The sequence below is a fragment of the Pinus tabuliformis genome, chromosome 4_1 (genome assembly GCF_031772625.1).
Source record: "Pinus tabuliformis cultivar Carrire ecotype Pingquan chromosome 4_1, CPIR1, whole genome shotgun sequence".
NCBI lineage: Eukaryota > Viridiplantae > Streptophyta > Pinopsida > Pinales > Pinaceae > Pinus > Pinus tabuliformis.
In genome coordinates this window covers 30,169,114-30,190,357 of record NC_142303.1, presented here as the reverse complement: position 1 = coordinate 30,190,357, position 21,244 = coordinate 30,169,114, and positions in this window count along the sequence as shown.

Sequence of the window (21,244 nt, the reverse complement as noted above, 5' to 3'; positions counted from 1 at the left end):
ATCTCAAGCAGCCACGTGAACTAGAGAAAACAGCCCCCAAGAAAAAAGGGAAAGCCACAAAGTTGTCCGTCAACCCGATCACGCTCACAGAAGGTTTTCTATTGGATATCAGAAAAATGATTTGGGAAGTCGTGGAGGACCCGCTCCAAGGATTGTGGATGGAGCAGAGCACTGTGTTGGGGGCGCTCAGCGCGCAGCTACAAGGTTTACAGGTACAACATCCCCAAACAGGCACACTGGCCCAGCATGTCACAACACGGACCGATGAGGCCGAACAACCGCTACGTACCCGTAGGGGTAACACCTTCATCTTGCCTAAAGGTGCGTTAGCAGCAGCAAGCGAGGATGACTGGGCTGCGATGAGCAGCATGACAGGTGTTGGTTTGAACTTGGCTGCCCTACTGCGTGAAATATTGTACCAGCTGTAGGATGGGGTCATCGCTGAACTCCGCGCCCGGGAAGGCCGAGTGATCTAGGTCCTGCATGAGCAGAGAATCAACATGGACCAGCTGAGCATCTAGAGGGATGAGTTGGTTGTGCAGGCTAGCGGATTGGAGCAGGTTGTAGAGGATGCATGCAAGAGCGTTCTAGAGTTGGTCGTGCTGGCGGAGCTATCAGCAGCAGAGTGGGTCCATAGATTGGTGACCATAGTCCATGAGGCCCGGGAGGAAACAACAAAGATTTAGTTGGAGCTGAACCTGCAAATTGTCGAGCTACGATTGAAGGTGCAACCCTCCACACCCCCAGAATTCAAAAAGTAGCGTGCCCGCGCTATCTAGATGGGGTTGGACCAAATTTTCCAGGAGACACAAGGGTGCACCAGGATGTTGGAGCAAGCACTCACCATACTTACGCACCTGTAGGAAGACCTGAACCTGCAGCGCTTGGAGACAGAGGCACGCGAGTTATAGCAGGAGTATGACAGTGTCCAGGGCACCGTGTAGACAGTTTCCCTTACTCAACAACTCGCCAGACTACAACAGGCAAGGGCATTGAAGGACCGATTAGACACCACGCAGCAAAAGGAAGCCCTGCTTAAAGCACACATCCATCCATGGATCGATGAAGCATTCACAGTCACAGCTACCATTGAAGGGAAGCTGACACAGATGCAGGAACTGTATACAGTTGGACATGCATGTGACCTTGCTCACAAAAGTTCAGAGATACACGTGCAACAAGTACAACAGGCAGTGGAATAGTGTGTTATGGACACCCAAGCTACACGAGACCTGCTACATGGACTTCACTCAAAGATCGCCACAACAGCAGAGTGACTCGGTGTTGGGGACCTGTAGGGCAGCAGATCCCCCCATAGCATGTTTTTGGGGCTTGAAGCCCGAATTTTGGTCAAGTGTAATGTAAATACCCCATAAAATGCAGGCGCGGAGCACGAGAGTCTAGGGTTGTCCACCCTAAGATAATGTAATTTAATGTAAAATGTGTCGGCCTACCCATGGTCCACAGACCATGGGATTGTATAAATAGAGCGAGGCTCTAAGTGTAAAGTCAGTTTTTTGGAAAGTTTTTTATAAGTAACAGATAGATGCGAAGGCATGGTTAGAAGATAGAAGTAAATCTGAAGTGTATTGGGTTGTAGGGGTAGGTAGAGGCTCTGCAGCTAAGTGCGCATAGGCCTAGTAGAGTCTGCAGTTGAGTGCGCGGACCCCTACAGCTGAGTGCACAAGGTGGAGTCGGGTCTGTAACTAAATTTGAGCATCAATAAAGATAAGATTGATTCAGAATATTGTGCATCTACTTATAGATCTGTATTTCTCTGTTTTGGTTATTCTTTATGCATTTATATTATTTTCAAGTATGTGTGCTAATCTGAAAAGTTGGACAAGTAATAAGACTATTGGGCCTGCACAAACTAAGTTAAGCACTAATATACATAGCACAGTAAGGATCGAATTGGAATAAGATGAATGTACGCATGGGTTGCGAAGAATAGGAAGCTATGCGGAGTAGTGCAGCTCGCATATTAGGGTCGCGAACCTCCATAACCCTCATCAAGACATCCCTAGGGTGCGGAAACCTGGTTGCAGCGCCCTCCCATACTACTTCGGGTGAGACCTCAATTCGCGCTCCGTGGACTGTTGCTGAAAGGGTTAGTAGTACCGGGATTTTCTTGGCTAAACTCACTGCTAAACCTGGGTTAGGCCCCACGTAGCCAATAGTGTGTAGAAATTAATGTGTAGATTAAAAATTTCACATGAAAATTACTAAATCACAAGACTTGAAGCTACTATACTCATCTGCGGAAGTTAATTCAGCATCTAAAACAAGAATCATTGGCATGCAATAGGAAACATCACACATGCATAGATATTTATCTAGAGGAAAGCAAGTTCTCAAAACCCCTTACTATCTATATTGCATTAATCAAGAATATAGATGAAATACATATGTTTTCTCAAGCCTGAGCACAACCTACAAGTGTATAGTCTATCTATTTGCCTGACTGATTGAACCTGGCAACACTTAGCCAATTTCAAGCCTTCCCAATATCTTATTTCCTTGCATTGTTTCTCTGGGAATTAGTCCCCTATTAATTAGGAAATTCCCTCATCAGGATTGTGCAATTCTTCTAGGTCCTTCCTCTAACTGCATGCACCACTTGTACACATTGGAATATTCTACAATTGATAGTACATTACCTTGGAATATCCATATCAACTGGGTAACTTGAATTCTCTACATGCATAAGCTAATTTGGGTTGATTTATCAGTTAACTGGTTAATCATTGAGTGTGGTTGAAGTTACACTTCCAAAACTTGACCTTCAGCTAGTTCCTCCAATAGTTAGAACTAGTTTAACTGATCATAACTCAATTTAACTAAATTAAATTGCTACTACTAAAATTAACTCAACCTAGGCTCCTAAAATTTAAGATCCCACTACATACAACTGAACTCCATGTCCCTAACTTGAATTAACTCAGTTAGACTCCTACTTTTTAGGAATCAACTCAAGCAAACTGAAATTCAACTCATTAACTCAATTTGAGTGTTCTTAATTGAGTGACAAGAGCCATGTCACCTCAATTAACTCCTCCCGGTTGTCTGTTGATGTGGAATTTCAAATTTCCTCAATTTAATCATGGAAAAATCAAATTAAGAATTTCTTGCTGCATTTTTCAACACTCCCTCTCAGCAAGAAAGGAACTATCAACCACCCCTATCCTTCACTTCTAGAATCTACTTCTTGTAACACCTCTCAATGTTGTTGCTGCTACTGAAACATCTGAAACTAAAAAGCATCAAGAAACTGAGTCAATTGTGTTTGCAATTGTCTACTAGGAAAACTGTGATGTTGTTGACTATGTTATTGATCCTACTACTTTGTTGTCAACACTCCTTTGCTCTCCTCAATATCTCACTGACACTGATCCTATTGTTACTAAATACTATGGGCCCCTGTAGCAAGGTAATGATCCATGAGGAAAATGCCTCAATGGATGCTTCCCAAATTTATGCAACTCTTGGACTAAAGATCTACATCACTCCATCTCACTCTTGGAGGTATGGTTGCATGCATGGAAAAATCTAGTCTACTCATATTGTTGCTGCTACTTCTCTATTGTTTCTTCCACACTGTTTTTTTAAATACTACAATAATGATTCCGATCTCCCCATATCCTAAAGTACTAGCTTGCACAGGGTCTCTCCCTCTAAAACTAGACTCCCTCTGAGTCTCAATCTCCTTGTGGGAAATCTCACTGCTCCTCAATCTACCAATATCAATGATCACAATTTTTTTTGTCACTGAGCAATGGCTTATTGATCTTCCCATAAGCACCCTTCGAGCTCCATTAAGAATTTTGCTCATTGAGTCTTTTGGATCTTCCCTGTACTAGGGTTCCATAACTCTACCTCCTAACAACTCATTATTTATTTAATGATCATTGTACATGAGGATTTCAAGAATCGGTTCTAATGTGAAATTTGCTTTGATACCATGTAGAAATTAATGTGTAGATTCAAAACTGCTCATGAAATTTACTAAATCACAAGACTTGAAGCTACTCTACTTATCTATGGAAGTTAATTAACCATCTAAAATAAGAATCATTGACATGAAAAATGAAACATCACACATGCATGGAGATTTATCTAGGGGAAAACAACTGCTCAAAACCCCTTACTATCTATACTGCATTAATCAGAGAATAGATATGAAATATATATTCTTGCTCAAGCCTGAGCACAACCTGCAAGTGTATAGTCTATATGTCTGCCTGACTAACTGAACCTGGCCAACACTTAGCCAATTTCAAGCCTTCCCAAGCTCTGATTTCCTTTCAATGTTTCTTTGAGAATTAGTCCCCTATTAATTAGGAAATTCCCTCATCTCGATTGCATAATTCTTCTAGGTCCTTCCTCTGACTACATGCACCACCTGTACACATTGGAATATTCTACAACTCATAGTACACTGCCTTGGAATCACCATTTCAAATGGGTAACTCGAATTCTCTTCATGCATGAGCTAATTTAGGTTAATTGACTAGTTAATTGGTTTATCACTGTGTGTGGTTGAAGTTACACTTCCACAACTTGACCTTCCTCTAGTTCATCCAAAAGTAAGAACTAGTTTAACTGACCATAACGCAATTTAACTGGATTAAATTGCTATAACTGAAATTAACTCAACCTAGGCTCCTAAAAATTAGGAACCCACTGCACACAACTCAAGTTCATGTCCAAAATGCGAATTAACTGAGCTAGACTCCTATTTTTTAGGAATCAACTCAAACCAACTAAAATTCAACTCATTAACTCAAATTGAGTGTTCTTAATTGAGTGACAAGAGACATGTCACCTCAATTAATGCCTCCAAGTTGTCTGTTAATGTGGAATTTTGAATTTCCTCAATTTAATTAAGGCAAAATCAAATTAATAATGTCTTGCTACATTTTTCAACAAAATGAGGCAACTAAGGTAATCCACTGAGTGAATCAATACTTCATGAAGGATTGAGACTTCATGCATAAAACAAGACCGAAACAGAGAAGTTGGAGTTCTCCCAATGTGTCGCCAAGTTTTGTTGTTGTGAAAACAGCCCTCCAAAATTTTTGCCTAATTCAAGTTTGGAGCCTACTTGAATGATTATTTAAAGTAATCTTGTATTGCCTTGTTATTTGTTCATATTTTCTAAGTGTTGAATATACTCAAATGTTCCTAACTATCATATTTCCTCCTAAGTCAAATTTTCCTAAGTGTCATCATCCTATCTTTGGAAACACTTGTGTTATCTTCCTAAGATGGAGAAGTACTAGCTTTCTTTGACTTGGTGACTAGTTTTATTCGCTTGACATGTAATATACACAAAAAAAAACAAGAAAAACACATCTTTGTCCTATAGAAAGCGCACTTTCCAAACTTAGTGTTCACAAAGGCAACTATTCGTGGAAATTATGCCCTCCCATGCAAAAGCATACTTTTGTTCTCAGTTTGGTGCACTTTCCTCACTCAGTTGAGTGCACTCTCAGTCAACAAGGAGAGCACACTCCTTGTCATCAGTAAATGTGCCCTCTTGTGCTTCATGCATGTGCCCTTCCTTCTTGGCTTGTTGGGTGCACTCCTAGAAAATAGGAGCCCACTCCACTTCATGCAACTAACTCACTCATCAATTGACAAGTGTTAGGCATGCATGAACCTACCTTTCATGTAGAATCTCTTTATAACCATCCCAACTCACAATTCATTCTCACAATCATTCCTCGCTCTAGGTTGGTCACACTTTCTTACATCAAGGAGTTTTCTCATCAATCTTGGTCACAGTTGTGCAGTTTCTCGGTAAGTTTTGCTTAGGTCGTTCTTGCTTGCTTTTGTTATTTTTGTTGTCACTTTATTTTCCTTGTTGGAATTTCAATCCATTTTAGCTTATTTAGTGTCATTTTCATACATACTTCCTGATACAAGTGTCATCTTGTTGTCACAAGTGGTGTTTCTTGTGACTCTTCATATTCCATGACTTTCCATCTTCCAGTCATGATTGTGACAGAGCTTATAAATACTTGCAAACCTTCTCATTCACTATTACTATGTTCAAAACTTGTTTTTGGTCTGTACTTAGTTGTTTTCAGCCCATCTTTGAGGATAGCGCACTTTTTAGAAACAAGGATCCATTATTCATCAAAATTGTGACCAAAAGACCAAGCCTCCTTTTAGAGCACACTTCCAAAGAACAAGGGTCCATTGTCTTGGAAAATTGTGCCCAACAAGTAGTAGGCCCTCTCTTAAGTGCACAATGCACCAACAAGCATCAGCCTAACCCCTTGTTCATTTTATGTGTGCCCTGCATCCTCACTGGCTCTTCTTGAGCACATAATGCATTGTCAAGACTTAGTGTGCCTCTCTTGTCCCTTTTGATGGCGCTCTGTACCCTTCTATACTTTCTCTCTCTCTCTCCCCTTGAGTGCATAGCTCATCCTCAAGCCTCAATCAAGCCTTGTCTATCCATTGTTGTCTCAACATGTGGCCTCTTCTTGTCATGGCGCAGTATTCACCCCCATTGGCTGGTTAAATCACCTTGTCTCACTCGCGATAGAATTGTTCCCCTAGCTAGACCTGATATTTCTTTTGTCACTGTCTTTTGAATAGTTTGCATGTGTTAGATAGGAAATTTATTGAAAGTGATTCTTGTTTGCCATGAATTCATTTCCGCTTGTAGGTGTTCCAAATACAAGTTACATTACTCTCTCATCATATGTCAAGATAATGCCTCCTACTACATGTAAAGCTATCTCAAAAGAAACCTCAAAAGCTAGGATTGAGGAGGCAGTGAAAATTTTTAAGCCTATAGTTCCTATTCTTTCGGATACATGGTGTTTCATAGATAAATATTTCGAGGTTTCATGGAAGGAAATTAAAGATACTTTCATGCAAAATAAATTCCCTGAAGGCTTAGAGGACAAGGAAGTTTACATCAACATCAAAAGTTCTAGAATACACAAAGTTGCATGTAGATTCTCGATGATGCCTTGTGCTGAAACCATTGAATGGATCTTGTTGCACATGGATAACACAAATTTGGTCCTACATAGTGAAAGTGGTAACGATATTGCCACTTACCATCCACATGACATGCATTCTTATTATAAGATGGTAAATCCTAGAAAGTATGCAAATACTCAGTTTTATGCAACATGGGAAAATCTCAATACTAAGGAAATCATCAAATCTCGGTGCCAAGAGCCTGCTAGATTTCGCCAAAGACCAAGTGCAATGTACCCGAAAGCATCCTTGAGAAAGGTCTATCAGTATCTCATAGAAATGTGTTGCAGATTACATGGATAGAAAAACGCAAAAATCTTTGAGGAGAATCAAATTTTCTTGCTCAACATGTTTGTCACAAGAGGTAGAATTTTCAATTGGGTAGATATCCTTTCTTATGAACTGCAACGTTATGTGCAGTGGGCCAAAGTAACCTTACAAGCAAAGCAAGCACCATAGTTTTACATGTTCTCTAACCTACTAGATGGGATATGCACTCAGTATGCTTTCACTCAAATGAAATCGAATTGGAATTCACAGGAAAAACTACTTGTCTATTTCCATTGCAGACTATTATCAAAGACTAGTGTCCAAGGATTTTATGATAAGTTGGTAGAGCATTTCTTTGCAGTAATTTAATAGATAATCTATTAGAGTAATCCTCCTTGCATGATTGATTAGGTGAAGGAGGTATTGTATGATATTGTAGATTGGTTTAGCTCACCACATTGCACATACATCATATGTTTTGGATGCTAGACAACCCCTCACCTTATTCCAAGTTATGTGACCAATAAGGTGGTCTTACATGAGGTAGCCTATAAATAGAATAATGGATTGTCTACACAACTCCATAGGTGAAAAAATGCTCCTTGGCCCACTCTTCCTTTATGGATTGGACTTTATGAGCTAAAGATCTTGAAGGAAACTGAACCTGATTGAAGAACTCAGGCACCTTCATTTTGGAACATTGAGGTTTCACGGGCATGATCCTAGAAAAGTATGCAGGAAACATTATGACAAGATACAATACACTTGGCCATATGTACCAATGACTACTTCAAAGAATTAAAAGGTTAATAATTGGTAAAATGCACTGAGAAAAAATCAACTAGTAGATGAGGCAGGTCCCTCCTAGGTTCCACGGGCTCCATATGTACAAATGGAGGGGGCACAATCGGTACCAAATGCTCAAGTGAACATTGCAACATCCAGAGAGAGGATCAAGCATGATCCAGTGGTGGAAAGTAGCAGAAATTTTAAATTTGGTCCAATGTGAAAAGGTGTCATTGAGGTAGAGTAGTGGAAAAAACAAGGGGGGTAGGAGAAGATAAAGTTAGAGGTAAAGAAGTAGCAAGAAGAATAGTGTAAAAGAGAGAAGGAACACTCACAAAATAAGAAGAAGAAAAGAGGAAGTAGGATGAGTGGCTTAGGCAGAAGCAATAAGCAGAGGAAGAAATAAGGAAAGCGGAAGAAGAGAGGAGGAGAATAGAAGGAGAAGAATAGCAGAAGTAGTCATAGGAGGAAGAACAGATGGAACAAGAGATGGAAGTGGAGTTGTAAGAAGAGGATGTTGGATTTCAGAGATCTGTGGTTTGAGGTTTTTGAATTTTTGACCGGAGAACCCACAGTAATGGAATTTTTACACCAACGTTTCGAATCCCAAATGGGATCCATCATCAGGGCAAGAGAAAGATGATCGAATATGATAAAAAGAAGAGCCAGAAGGAAGAAATAAATACTAATGAGGGAAATTTATAAAGGAACAGCAAAGGTCGGCAGGCGAGATTTTTAAAAGAAACCTAAAATTGATGTTAATAATTATGAATTAAAATTTTTATTATTTTTATTATTTTTATTTATATAATTATGAATTAATATTCATTATTTTTATTTATATAAATTAATATCAATGTTATTGACACCATTGCAAATGAACTAGGCACTCCATCAAAAACTTGTCTTACCAGTGGCCATCTCCCATTCAGCGAAATGGGAATTGTCCCTCCACCAGATGATAGGGTCATGAATGTATGCGATGTTACCTTTGACCAATTGAAGAAAATAATTATGCAAGAAAGGCGAAGGTACTTCCCAAATGATTCTAAACATCCAGTATCCATATCCACATAGAAGGTAATAACATCTAATACCAGGAGAAACCCCTAAGTAGTCATGGTAATGAATGTGGCTTTCACAAAAACAACTCTAGACAACTCAGAATATCTTATGAGTGAGAATGCATGGCTAAGAAAGGAGTTAGTTGTGACAAAACGATAGGTAGATCATATCACTTAATAGAATCAATGACTATCTTCTACCAGTCTCAACATAATGAATTACAGTTAGCTAGACTTGAAGAATTAAGGCCAATGGAGGACACCATGAAACAACTATAAAATGAGGTGATCCTTTTGCATGAGGTAGTGTCACCCCTGGTTGAAATACAAAAGAAATTTGAAGAGATCCTCGAGCTCCTAAAAGTTGCAAACATAGTTTTAGATTTGATGTAAGATTGGGGTGTCAAGTATATAGATGTTCCCGAGTAGTAAGGACAAAATTGTTGCTAAGATGGATAGAGTACAATTAAGACTCCATATTCAGAACTATACCCATCTTGGTGAATAAGCGAACAACACCATAGTTTCTTATGGTCGATTGCATAGTGGTTTGGAGTCCCTGACACAAAAACATATAATGCCTTTTGTGTGTTCACTTGGAGAGATAAGACGCAATGATGTCATCATGTGGGAGATAAATTTTTTCATTGAGAAAATCAAGCGAGCGACAAATCAACAAGGTTTGGAGATCCCCAATAATAGTATTATGTAGTGTGCAATTGATCCAACTAAATTTCACATGAAGTTATCATGGTTGTGGAATAACATACAATCATGCTCCAAATCCATATTGTCAGAGGCATTGGAGGAGAAGATTCAATATGTCATATAATTTCCAATTTGATTCAAAGTTATCATAGCAGAGTTCATAGCATGGCACTCATATATCACAAATGAACTCCATGTTCAAGCTATTGATTTGTCTCTTTCTCCTCTATGAGGACATTTTGTCTTATTAGAGTTTTGTCTTATATAGCCATCATCTTATATGTAATTTGTCTTTTGTAAATAATAAGTCCAATGTAAATAAGTCCAAGAGACACATGTGGAATGTGAAGAGACACATATAGAATATGAAGAGTTATATGGAATCCCATAGGTTATAGGAGTTGAAGAGTCATGAGGAAACTCAAGAATCATTGTCCTTTATTATAAATAAGCCCTTATAACTCAACAAATGGTTTTAACATTTAGATATTTTGCCTTGGCTTCTTTAGTGGTGCATAGGAGAGGAAATCATTCTTTGGAGAAACAAGTTGTAGCTTCATGTTCCACATTTGGAGCTAGTGTTTCACCAATGTAATGGCGTACTTTGGATCTTTCATTAATTATCAAAAGCTCTATGAGCCAACACTCTTTCATGGATGTATCGTGAATGTAGTAAGACTATTCTTTATATGTTTGTGGTATATGTTGATGCAATACATACTAAAGATAATGAATTATTTCATTGATTTGGGTATGGATATTGTTGAATGGGTGTTGTTTATGCTTTCATGACTGTTGTTTATCTTGTGAATTGATGTGTAGGTTAATCCACAAGTCTTTCCCTTTGCTCATGTGTCTCTCTTGGGATAGTATTATTGCTTCCCTATCATAGGCTCATCTCTCATTCGTGGAAGCTCCCTTTACACTCTACACTGGGTGTCACACAAAGCTTACATACTTGCTACCCCAATGTTGTGTTTACGATCTCTTGTGTATGTGTTGTGGCTAAGGCATACCTCTAAATCACTCACAATGGTGGTTGGACCATATAACTGGATGGGGCTCCTACTCCAAATGGTGTGAGGTCTAGTTGGGACTTCATATTGGGTAGACCCCCTGTATGTTGGCGGCATCCAACACCATTAACAAGTTGCCTTCAATAATGCATCTACTTCCTCATTGAGCTCTCGTGAAATGTGGTTGTAGGAGATCCATTCGAAAGAAGAAGCAAGCTCATATATTTATTGAAAAAGAGAATCCAATCTGATGTTTTGTATCCTACTTCTACCATTTTCCCATGCTATAACCAACTTTGAGTCCTTGAGCACTTGAATTCTAGAGATATCCTTCATTTTCAGCAATCTTTAAAAGTAAGTAGAGACTTGCGAATTCATCTTTATTATTTGTTCCTCTACCTATATTGAGTCTACTAAATAGAAAGTATGATTGGTTGAAATATATTACCATGCCAACACCATTGTGGGGTGGATGTCCTTAACTTGCTCCATCAAAAAATACCCATGGGATATCATAGTCAATTTCAGCCAGTCATTGTGCTCTCTGAAGGGAGGAATTCTTCTCAGTTCTGAATACTTTTTTCCAAATTTATGATAGAGGAAGTGCATGAGTCAAGGGTCATCATCTTATTTTGAAAAACACTAGAATTGCAGGATTTCCATATGTTTTTTATGAGAATGCAAGGGAGTCCTGAGAATCAACTAACTAATTTTTTGAGGAGCCATTGCCTAAAAATGACTTTAGCAATTTTGAGCACAAAGAGGCCTTGAGCGAGGGAGTTGATTGTATGTGTGAAAACCTATGAGAAAAAAGGGAATTGTAAAAATAGGTGTAGTATATTCTTCATGTTTCGTGCCGCCCATAGGGAAAGAGAACCTCCCATGTGAAAATACAATTACTAGAGTGAGCCAACACCCATAGGGAAAGAGAACCTCCCATGTGAAAATACAATTGCTAGAGTGAGCCAAGGAGAGGTTTTTTCCTTGAGGTGGTTGTTGGTTTCCACATTCCTTGCCACCACCATTACTTCTACCATTTCAATTGATCCTCAAGCTAAGCTTTGCAGTATGTTTTAACTCAATAGTGGTGGGGTTCTAAGTCTAGCAAAGTGTATCGTAGGACTCTAGCTTGAGTTTGATGAGGCTGAGTTGAAAAATAGTTATATAATTGTCCCATTCCTTGGCCAATTATCCATCCAATCCAAAGGAATAGGCATATTTCTAAGTTTCCTTGCCTCTAACCTATGGGATCCTAGAAGCCATGTCGGATAGTAGTAAAATAATAGTAGCCTCCAATATTTGTAATAAAGGGGGATAGAGTGTATAATCATTTCCCACCCTTAGCGATGGGCCTCTTCTAATATGAACGTGAGAATCATCCCCCACTTTTGAATCAATCCACTTCCCTAACAATGGGAAGGAAGCCACCATTTCTTTCCAAACTATGGATCCCTTGGATGGTTTATTGGTAATTATGATCCAGTCGGGGAAGGATAATCCATTTAAATACTATCTCTATGTGACTTTTGTCCAAATTGAATAACAAATGATCAATCTCTAGAGGTTCTTGCCTGTGAGGGTGTGCACAAATAGATGTAGATTTTTCAGGGCCCATCCCCTGAATTCTTTACAGACCACGAACTTGGCCCAACTAATCAAAGAAATGCCCATATGTGTCTAACATTATTCCATAAGAACTTGTAACTGATATTTTGGTGCTATTGATGATGCCTTTTGACACTAATGCAACAGAAATCCAATATACCAAAATACTTTATAAAATAGACTTCATAAGAATGAGGTGACCTCCCCGAGAGACAAGGTGATGTGTCCAAACTTTTATACAAGCTTCAATATTATTTACAAGCCAAGCCCATTTTGCCTTCTTGTATTTTTTTGGATTCAAATGGAACCCCAAATATTTGAGCTCATCCTCAACGGATTTAGTAGGGTATGGAAAATTTCAAGGACCAACGAATGAGTCAAAGTTAAGATTTCATTGCATATCAAAACATATCATTTATGATCATACCTATGGATTTGCATACAGATTCTAGAAGGGATTTCATGGCCCTAATATTTTGACACATTTCTTGTATGCACAACAAAACATCCTCCATAAATAAGTGATGTGAAATATGTACATGATCTGAAAAGGATATGCCCTCTATGGCCCTAGAGGATCTGTATGAATCTAGAAGTCTGTTGAGCGCTTCAGTAACCAAAAGAAAAAGTAATGGGAGATAGGTCATTGTTGGTGGAGCCCTATTTGTCTGAAGTCATTTCCTAAGACGGCTCGCTCAACAAGAAGAAGCGTGCTCCCGTGCTTTCAAGGCATTAAATAATCTAGTAGGAGTTCCATTTATAAGAGCAACAAAATACATTGATTGTAGGGAAACCATGATCCAACTGACCACTAAGAGGGCCATACCCATCTGTATAAGCAAAGTGGCATAAAATTTTAGTCCACTCTGTTGAAATATTTGGAGATGTCTAGTTTGAGGAGAATATACTTGCTTTTTTGTATCTCGATGTGATGCATGACTTCCCAAGCATCAACCACTGCATCTAGAATGTTACAATTTTGTAAAAAGCTAAATTTTTCCCATGATATGTATGCGCTCAGAATGGGCTTAAGCATGTGTGCTATAATCTTGAAAATCAATTTGTAGATGACTTTGTAGCAAGAAATGGGTAAATAATTAAAGAATTATTTACCATTCTATGATTTAGGAATTAGACAAAGGAAGGTGGCATTCATTCAACCTAGCACCCTTCCTTGTTCTTTGGATTCCTTAACCTCTTTTAGTGGGTCATATTTAAGAAGGTCATAGAAACGCACGTAGAATTTCACAAGGAATCCATCAAGTCTAAGGCTTTTAAATCTTTGCATGGATTTAAGAGCATCCAATGTTTCAACTTCTTATACATATTTTGTGAGAAGGGAGTTCATCTCTTCTATGATAGATGTGGGGAAGAGCAATATCACCTATAGAATGTCTTATATGGGACATCTAGGGGTATTATGATAGAGGGAGTGAAAATAACACACCCCAACATCTGCTTCCTCCCCAAAATACTAAAGGTGGGTACTATCCTCAAAGATGATCTCCCAAATAGTATTCCTTTTTTTCCAATAATTGGCGTACTAATGAAAAAATGTTGCAATGTTGCGTTGTTGTCTCCTAATTCAAGTCATATCACCTTGGTTTTGAGATGCCACCTTTCCTCTTCCAACAATAGTATAGAGTGCCTTCTTTTAGACATGGTTTTCAATTCCTACAATGACAACGATGTGATAGTCCCCATGGAGGAGGATTGGAACTCATAGAGCTTTTATTCAACCTCCAATAGCTCCTTGCTAAAATTTGCGTAATAGGCATTCACCCATGCATGAGAGATTCATTTGATGTATCATAAGTTATAGTGGAATTATTCCATATATGTGTAGTACTCCTACTACGTCAACGCACTCCATGAGGATTGAATGACATTATAGTATTCTTCCTCTTGAAGTGACAAAGGGGACATGATTTGTAGAGTCCAAACCCTCTAAATTGTTGGTCAATGGTGATGAGAAGAGGTGTTTGGAGAACCTTGTTTAATGGGAGTAGCACCTCAGGAGGGACTGCAGCCTTTTCACATGGCTTTGAAATTTTGCAAAGGGCCTACTACCACTAGACCCTTGTGCTAACAATCTACCACAATATGTCTAAAGGGAAAATTCTAGTAGTCTACCCTTTGTAGCCATTTGTGACCCAACAATTCTATCTCCAAGCTTGCCAATATCCCTTCCTTTAAGTCGACTTCTACTTGGATCCAAGCTCAATGATGATCAATCTTGGTGTTCCATCCAAGGTCGACCTCAATAAAAGAGCCATTTTTCTTTCCTATGGCCTTGAGGATGTCTTTTAGCCATAGCTAGAGGGGCAAGCATAGTAAAATGACCCATACTTTTATATGATCTACAGGTTCCCTAGAAGGGTTAAAATTTATGGACCAGGATTTGAGGGAGATCCTTGCTTTCCCCCAAGCCCTTGAGATCCACAAGATTTTGTTACAGTTGACTTCCATTCAAAATGTGAAGACTAACTAGTCATGGGGAAGGAAATAGAAGGAAATGATGTAGCCGATGAGGGGAAGCCAATTTTCAAATAGCCATTTCCCTAGTCCAAAGAGCTTAATATGGCTTCTATTGAAGCACGCGACTAATATTTTTCCATTTAGTTCTAGAATCTAGGAGATGGGTTTGTCTTTCCTAAGCGTAAAACTAGATTGTGATTGTCTATGTTGAATTACATATCTACATCACCTGGCCAAACTCCAAGAATAAGATCGAGCGAGTGGGGGATTAGGGAAGGAAGACAAAGTGGGAAAGGTATAATATCTACAATGTGACAAAGAGGACAAAGGAAGGGATGGACAAGGAGCAAAGGAGGGGAAAGGTGAAAAAGTGACAGTGGAAGAAGAAAATTCCAAAGGAATAGAAGGGAGAGAGAGCAAGGGTGGATTAAGTGTTGATGAGTGAGTTAGAGGGCAGTTGACTAATGAGGGAAAAGGAGGAGAATATGAAAAATGTCACAAAAACATATCATGTTGAGAAATAAAGGTGGAATGGGAGGATGGAATAGATAAGTAGTCCACCGCATCCATTCCCCAATAATCCATTAATTCGACGAAAGGAGAGGAAGCCTCCAGCTGTCAATCTAAGTTGAAAGAGGGAGAGGACAACACATAGTTGGGAGAACAAGGACAAAAACCATAGTCAAAAGGCTTCAGAAACTATAGGAAGGAGATGAGACCGTCGACCCATAGAGTCATCCTAGAGCTAGTGTGAAAATATCTTGTTATTTAAAGAGCATATATTATTAATATATCTTCAATATTATCTAAAATGTAATACCCCACCTTACCTTATAATAAAACTAAATTACAAATATGTTGTATTAAATTACATTTAATCATAACTAATATCATTAATCATGTGCTTATATTTTGAAAGACTTATATATTAATGATATTAAAAAATAAAAAATAAAATCCAAGGTTATGTTTAAAGAGGTTATGAGATGTTTGATTATAAATGTAAGGTAGTCCATAAAAATTATACAAAACTATAAACTCACAACTAGACTTGTAATTACATTTTAAACAGTAATAAAACAAATATTTAATTACAAGGTCTAATTAATGATCTATTACTTTATACCTCTTTTAACAAATCAATTATTTCAAACTTGATTAAAAATATATTAAACATGATTTATAATCTTAAAGAAGCTAAATTAACGAAGCACATTAACATGCTATTAATTATTAATTCAAGATAGTGCATGGTGGACCCTAAAACAATAAATAAGTACAAACCATGGGAAAAACTAGGGTGATTTCTCCCCACACTTAAAGTGGTTTGACCTCCCTTCCAAAGCAGGAGAAATGAATCTAATTGGCCCATGCACATAAAAGATGGTTTTACCTTTTTTCCCCCATTCATTGTGTTAAAACTTGAGCAAGTTATTGTGTTGAAATAACTTATAGCCATAGATCATGGTTAGGAGTTAAAGTTGTTGTAAGGATAATGTTTTAATGAAAAATATTATATAATTCATTTTTTCAATTTCATAACTATTATGCTCCATTATATACCCTCATTTTTATCCACATGTAAAGTAATTTATAGAAAACAACAATAATTTTGATGGTTTCGCCCCACACTTAAAGTAGGTTTGATCTACTTTCAAATGGGGGTGAAATCACTATGATTGTCCCATGCACATCGAGAGTGGTATCACATTTTCACCCGATTTTTTTTTTTTAATGTTAAATTAAGTGCAAATTAACTGGGTGAAATATATGGCAACCATCAGATCAAGGGACTATGCTCAACCATATCCTAGCTATTGCACATTTATAATTCTCACATCCAACTCCATTAAGATTTGCTCACCGATGGCCTTAAAAGTTAACAGGAAATTGGGAATCAAGGCTTCTCATTAACACACCCTCCAATATGTTTATATACAATAATCTATTTAGTAATATAATAACTAATTAATCCCTAGATGTAAAATTGGCATCCATGAAACAAGATATTGGGGATTGTTTGTGGCATTATAATGTTATAATATTTCTGATTGTATATTTGTAGGTCAATATTATTGGGGAAACATAATTTTTACTTATGGATGGAATTATCTAATTTGGTAGCAATTGGCGATAATTTATTGTTATTTTTTAAAATATATCCACCAATTAATACAACAATTCAAATCTCACCCTAATATGTATGCTATGGAACACCACAAGGAGAGCTAGGATGTGGAATTACAGTTGGAAGACCAGTGAACCCACCCCCCTCCACCCCACTCGCCAAAAACTATCACCCCCCATAAAAAATGCATATATTTCTATTTAGATAATAATAATAATAAAACCAAACAAAAAATGAAAATGAAAACTTTCTACCCCTAAATACTATGCAATTTATTGTTTTTCAATTTTTCTCTTTTTAAATCCCCTACATGAACAGGTGTGTTAATATATTTTCCATCCAGTGAAATCCCCGTGGGATAAATCCAAGACCAAATAGATCTCATAATAGAGAGACTTGAGAAATATCTCAGGGACAAGAAATCTCTGGAACATACAAAACCATCCTCATCCCTTATCATCTATGTGTAACCATGAATTGTGTTACCATAAAGAAACAATACTTCACACTACTCAAAGGAACAACATAAGTGGGAGTTCTAATGATTTTCTAACTACTATTATTGTTTCCAAGTTTCATACTATTACTCCTAATGTTTTTCATGAAAAATATGGATCTTGCTATGGCATGTTGACTCCACCTATGCCTACATTCCTAGAGGGATTTCATTATGCATTTTCATGCCAAATGGGTATATGGTCAGGAAAATCTATGGAGAATAGCCAAAAGACCATGACAATGACTATCTATATTAATCATGATCCACCTATGCATGATTCTAATAATAATTCAAAATAGGAGACAAATTAGACATAGGATATCTCATTTTTTAATGTATTTGATGGTCATGGTGGTCGCAAAGCTATAGCTTTTGTTGTTGAAATTATTGGTCACATTATTGTGGATGATTTACTTTAGGCAAATCAAGAAAATTTAGTGAGAAGCACAAACATTGAATTTACTAATAAAAATAATATTCTTAATAATAAGAATGTTGAAGAGTAAATTAAGTTTGATTCGTAGGAACAAATAGAGTTTTTAAAGAAGGGTGCTCCCAAGGGTACTTCTTGTGTAACTACTCTCATTATCTATGGAAATTTAGTGGTTTCCAATGATGGATATTCTCAAACATTTATTAGTAGGAGTATATATGGAGATGGTGGTTCAATTGAAACATTTACATTTGATCATAAAGATGGAACGAAGGACGAGCAAGAATGCATAAAGAAGTTGTGTGGGCTTGTGTTGAATTTCCAAAGAGTTATATGACTTGGAAAATTCAAATTTTCTAAGGAAATAGGTGATGTACGTGCTTTCAAACATAAGAAATGGTTAAAAAATGAATGGATGGTATTGTTACCACCAAAGAAGATAAATTATGATCACAAATAACTAAAGAATATCTTATTAAGTGGAAGAACCTAATGAACGAAGCCTCTTTGGAGATAGAAAAATTCTGTCAATGACATCCCTCGTTGACTATGCTATGAGGAAAAAGTATTTCTTTTGATGGGAAGTAAATTTTATGTATAAAAAAATAATAATATATTGTTATGTAATAATAAACAAATGTAATAAATTTCTAAAGGGGCATGATAAAAGATCACGACCCCTCATTAAAAGGCACCTAAGGCTATATTTAAGTTGGATCCTTCAATTTAAAAATCAACATCTTTCAACTATTCAATTCATTATATATATCTTCTTCTCTGACTCAAACCCGATGATATCCAGAGTTTAAGTCTAGCTTGGTGAAGTATTTTGCTTGCTGCAACTAATCCAGAAGGTCATCTATTCTAGGTAGGGGGTACCCATTCTTGAGCATAATTTTGTTCAACACCCTGTAATTTGTACATATTCACCAAGTCTCATCCTTCTTTGGCACAATGATGATGGGTGACCGACAAGGTGATCTACTTGGTTGAATGACACCTTGTTCCAGTAGTTGTTGCAACTATTACTTCACCTCACTTAGTTGTATAATAGACTGCTTGTATAGCCCAATGTTTGGCAATGGGGACTTCGATAATAGTTGGATTTTGTACCCCACTTCCCTCTGGGGTGGTATCCCATTAAGCTCCTATAACACATCCCTATATGCTTGTAGCAACTCTTTTGATTGTTTTTTATGTTTCTTAGTACACCCCTCCATGGATGCCTTTTCCCTCATTGACTCTTCTACAGACCAATTTTCTCTTCAAAACAGTAAAACATAATTCTTGTTATAACTGATCAATTTCTTAGCTTGGTTGGCACTTACCAGTGAAAGTTTTGACTTGCCTTTTTGCATGTTGATGGTGAATTATTTTCCATCATTGATGAGATGGTACTGGTTGGATCTCCGCATTAATATTGCATCTTGCACGTACATATATGGACTTTCAAACACCACTCCACATACATCAAAGGGAACTACATCTAGTTCTACTGCATCAATAAAATCAACACTGGTAGCAAATATAATTTTGCTTTGTTTGGTTACCTTTATTTCTGCAACCGTATTTACCCAACCCAACTGGTATGGGCTTGGATGATCACAAACTTCCAATCCCAATTTGTTGACTATCTCTGCTCCAATGATATTCACCTAACTTAGAGCATCAATCTTAGTATTTTTAACTTGTATCTTTATATGGAAGAGCTTGGTCTTTTCTTTCTCTTCATGTTGTTGAAGGCCAATCAAATTCACCTCCTTCTGCATTAACGTACAAACGATATTCTTATCCATATATTAGCTCTTTTCAACCTAGTTTCTCAAATCAGTGGCCATGAGATTCTTCTTCTTATTATATTTATTATTATTCTTCAGGTTTGTTGAGATTTCAGGGATCTTTTAGTCTAATAATTACTTTGTATGATTTCTTAAGTTAATCTTTGATTCATTGATTTTGATCATAAAACAATTACACATAAGATCTCGTTAACCTTTTAGTTAACATGTTATTTTCTTAGTTTAGTTACTTCATTAATCCATTAGCACATTATTAATTCCATTAATCCATTAGCAATCACATTAACCATTATCATATGATAGTAACTGATGAAATAACATCAAACATAATTGTAGAAGACAAGCCAAGACAAGAGGACACCAGTTTTGGAGGATTATAGGGAAAAACCCCAAGATGGGTTAAACCCTTTGATCAATTATTCTTATTATTATATCAAACATTCAGCATTATAGAGAGAGAGTACAATAAAGTCAAAATTGACTTAGCAGATGATGATGAGGTAGCCCTGTTAGATCTGTAATTTTCTACAGCAGACAACAGCAATCAAATTATGCCCTAACCAGAAAGTCAATGATGGTCAATGCAGCAGCAAGCAGTCCTATTTGGAGCTCGGCAAAAGTTAGTCAATTTCAGCCTTCTGAAGTGGTCAAATAAAATCCAAAATAGTCACTAAATTAGTGGTCAAACTTGGTTAAATTATGCACTTGAAGTCTACGATCAACTCTGCAGTTAGCCTCAGTCAATGTGCCTAGAATACCTTGTTTCCTATGCCAATTAATGTGGACTTCCAAAAAAGAAATTATGGCATGAAAATTGAAGTCAAATGTGGTCAAAACACACCTAGTCAACACTATTCAAACCTGCAACAGACTCTAAAATTTTGGCCCTGTAATTTGTCCTTTTGCTGCCACACATTTGAGGAAAAGATATACCAATAAGTTGTACAAACCAATCATAGAAGGAGGGAGATGATTATTTGAGAGAGTGGAGTGCTAAATGAGGTTGGAGGTCTCTCTTATTTATACAAATATTGAGGGTGAAGTGACATGTCCCTTGGGCTTCACGATCCCACATGATGATGTGGGCAACCTTGACAATTTGCACATGTGAGGGCATAAATTCAAAAACACATTTATGCTTATCCAAAATTGATGATATTTAGGTTGATATTGGTCCTCTAAAAAGGAGGAATTTAATGTAATAATAATCTCCATCAAATGAGTTGTCCAAAGTGGAATTTGGTGCTAGTTTCCAATTTTAACACTCCCTCTCAACTAGGTAGAATTCCACCTACCAATCCATCATGCCATCCTATCATCATGAACCATCTTTGCATATCATCTCAACTCTGCTGAATAATGATGTAATAATGAAGAAGAATTTATCGAGAGTGAGTTGCAATACCTTGCCACTCTCCACTGACAAAAGTTAGTCCAGGGGTAGAACCCCATTTAG